Source organism: Balaenoptera musculus, chromosome 11 (assembly GCF_009873245.2).
Source record: "Balaenoptera musculus isolate JJ_BM4_2016_0621 chromosome 11, mBalMus1.pri.v3, whole genome shotgun sequence".
Taxonomy (NCBI): domain Eukaryota; kingdom Metazoa; phylum Chordata; class Mammalia; order Artiodactyla; family Balaenopteridae; genus Balaenoptera; species Balaenoptera musculus.
In genome coordinates, this window is record NC_045795.1 from 72,336,974 (window position 1) to 72,340,470 (window position 3,497).

The following is a 3,497-nucleotide window of genomic DNA, read 5'->3' on the forward strand; positions in this document are numbered from 1 at the left end:
TTAATTTTTTTAAAAAAAGAAAAAGCATTTAACAAAATCCAGAGTCCATTCCTGATAAAAACTCAGCAAACTAGGAATAGAAGAGGACTTCATAAACTTGATAAAGGACATCTACAAAAAACCTACAGCTAATATCAGACCTAATGATAAAAGTCTGAATGCTTTCCTTTAAGATCAGGAATAAGACAGATGTCTAGTCTCATATATGTTATTCAACATTCCATTGGAGGTTCCAGCCAGTGAAATCAGGCAAGAAAAATAAACAAAAGTCATCCATATTGGAAAGGAGAAGTAAAACAGTCTTTATTCATAGATGGCATGATCTTCTATGTAAAAAAATATAATGGAATATGCCAAAATAAAGTTACTAGATCTAATAAATGAGTTTAGTAAGGTAGTGGGATACAACATCAATATACAAAAATCAACTATATATTAGAATTTTGAACTGGACTTTTTAATGAAAATTGAAAACTGAATTTTATAAAGTGATACCATTTACAACAATATCAAACATATGATAGGAATATGGGTACATCTGACAGAAGATGTGAAAGATATGTACCTTGAAAACTATAAAATACTGCTAAGAAATTAGAGAAGACATAAATAAATGGAGAGATATATTTTGTTCATAGATCAGAGACAATATTAAGATGTCACTTCTCCCCCAATTTACAATCCCAATCACCAGCAGTAATTTGTGTAGAAATTCATAAATTTCTGCTTCTTCAAAAGACCTGTTTCATGAAAATGAAAAAAGGCATTAATTTTGGAGAAAAATTTTGTAGACCGTATATCTGAAAAAGAATTTGCATCAAGAATATATAGAGAGCTTCCCTGGTGGTGCAGTGGTTAAGAATCTGCCTGCCAATGCAGGGGACACGGGTTCGAACTCTGGTCTGGGAAGATCCCACATGTTGTGGAGCAACTAAGCCCGTGCGCCACAACTACTGAGCCTGCACTCTAGAGCCCTTGAGCCACAACTACTGAGCCCACGTGCCACAACTACTGAAGCCTGTGCGCCTAGAGCCCGTGCTCCACAATAGGAGAAACCACTGCAATGAGAAGCCCACGCACTGCAACGAAGAGTAGCCCCTGCTCACCGCAACTAGACAAAGCCTGCACACAGCAACGAAGACCCAATGCAGCCAAAAAATAAATAAATTTATTTAAAAAAAGAAAAAAGAATATATAGAGAACTCTCAAAATTCAACCAGTAGAATTTAAACAACTCAGTCTTTAAAAAGAGCAAAGATTTTAACAGACAGTTTACCAAAGAACATATACAGATGACTAATGGAAAGCACATGGAAAGATGTTCAACATAACAGGTCATTTGGGAAATGCAACTTACAATCCCAGTGAGACAACAATACAAGCATATTAGAATGGCTAAATTTAAAAAGGCTGGGCAAGGAATTCTCTGGTGGTCCAGTGGTTAGGGCTCCATGCTCCCACTGCAGGGGGCACAGGTTTGATCCCTGGTCGGGGAACTAAGATCCTGCAAACTACACGGCATGGCAAAAAAAAAAAAAAGGCTGCGCATACCAAGTGTTGAGTAGGATGTGCAGAAACTGAAACTCTCATACACAGTTGGTGGAAACAAATTAGTACAACCACTCTGAAAAACAGTTTGGCAATTTCTTAAAAAGTGAAACATTCACCTACCATATGATTCAGCTATCACACGCACTATCACTCCTAGTATTTACCCAAGATAAAAGGATATATATGTCCATACAAAGACCTGTACATGAGTGTTCATAGCAGATTTGTAATAGACAAAAACTAAAAATGACCCAAACGTCCATCAACAGGTGATTGGATAAGAAATTTGTGTTATAGCCATATAATGGAATACCACTGGGCAATAAAAAGAATCAACTATTTAAACATGCAGTATGAACGAATCTCAGAATCATCATGCTGAGTGAAACAAGTCAGATCACTCTCTGCACTGGGAGCCACTTTCCTGCCACAGCCCCTTACTCCCCTCCCTGGTGAGGAGTACCTCTGAGCTGCTGGGCCGACCACTGTCTGCAGTAGTGATGAAACAACTGCAGAAGCTGACAGATGAGAGCCTCAGCAGCTTGGCAGCCTCAGGGTTCTTGACCTCCCCTTTCCCTAGGCATAGCTTCCAAACCAGTGCCATTTAAGGGACACTGACACAGCAGCCACGTTCACTGGGGCTGGGGCTGCCACAGTTGGGGTGGCTGGGATTGGCACTGTGTTTGGGAGCCTCATCCTTGGTTATGCCGGGAACTCTCCTCTGACGCAACAGCTCTCCTCCTATGCCATTCTGGGCTTTGCCCTCTTGGAGGCCATGGGACTCTTTTCCCTGATGGTAGTCTTTTCCATTCTCTTTGCCAGGTTAAGGAGCCCTCTCTAACTCCCATAGTTCTTTCTACCGTGTCTAATTGGCCCTGTATGTTCCTTTTCCTACACATCCCCAGGCAGCCTGGGGAAAGTGGTTGGCTCAGGGTTCGACAGAGGGAAGACAAATAAATACTATGTTAAGATGTTAAAAAAGAAAAGAAAAAAGCCAGATCAAAAAAAGAAGGACATACTGTGTGTAAAACCTAGAAAATACAAACTAATCTACAGTGACAGAACACAGATCAGTGGCTGTTTGGAAAGGGGAGGCAGGATGGAGTGCAAAGTAACGTAAGAAGATTTTGGGGGGTGACAAGACATGTTCTTATCTTGACTGTGCTGATGGCTCTATGGGTGTATTCAAATGTCCAAACTTATCAAACTGTACACTTTGTGTTCAGTTTATTGTATGTCAATTATACCTCAGTAAAGCTGTTTTTTAAAAACACAAATTTCTGGATTCTATCACCAGAGCCTTTGGCTGTAAAAATATTTACCCATTTCGTTTGATCAAAATCAATCATTTTTATAGCTTCCTACTGAAGTCTAAATATCCACTCACTTAATAGCAAGTATGATAACTTGGGAACATAAAGTTACTATTTTTCAAAATTATCTCAATATAGAAGCAATTTATACTACAAAGTATTCATCCTGGTGGATATGGAAAAACATGAGGGATAATAAAAAAATAAATAAATAAAAGATTTATGAAGTTTAGCTTTCTAATGGCTAAGCAGAAATAGTATGATGACAACGAAAATGGGGAGGCAAAAATAAACAGAAAAACCGACGCACCTATGGTCATCTAATCTATGACAAAGGAGGCAAGAATATACAATGGAGAAAAGACAGTCTCTTCAATAAGTGGTGCTGGGAAAACTGGACAACTACATGTAAAAGAATGAAATAGAACATTCTCTAATACCATATACAAAAATAAACTCAAAATGGATTAAAGACCTAAATGTAAGGCCGGACACTATCAAACTCTTTGAGGAAAACATAGGAAAAACACTCTTTGACATAAATCACAGCAAGATCTTTTTTGATCCACCTCTTAGAGTAATGGAAATAAAAACAAAAATAAACAAATGGGACCTAATGAAACTTAAAAGCTT

At 38.3% G+C, this 3,497-nt stretch overlaps 1 pseudogene; it reads left to right on the plus strand.

Moving 5' to 3' along the window:
* Window positions 1–1,776: 1,776 nt before the first annotated feature.
* Window positions 1,777–3,199, plus strand: LOC118903904 (annotated as a pseudogene).
* Window positions 3,200–3,497: the final 298 nt, after the last annotated feature.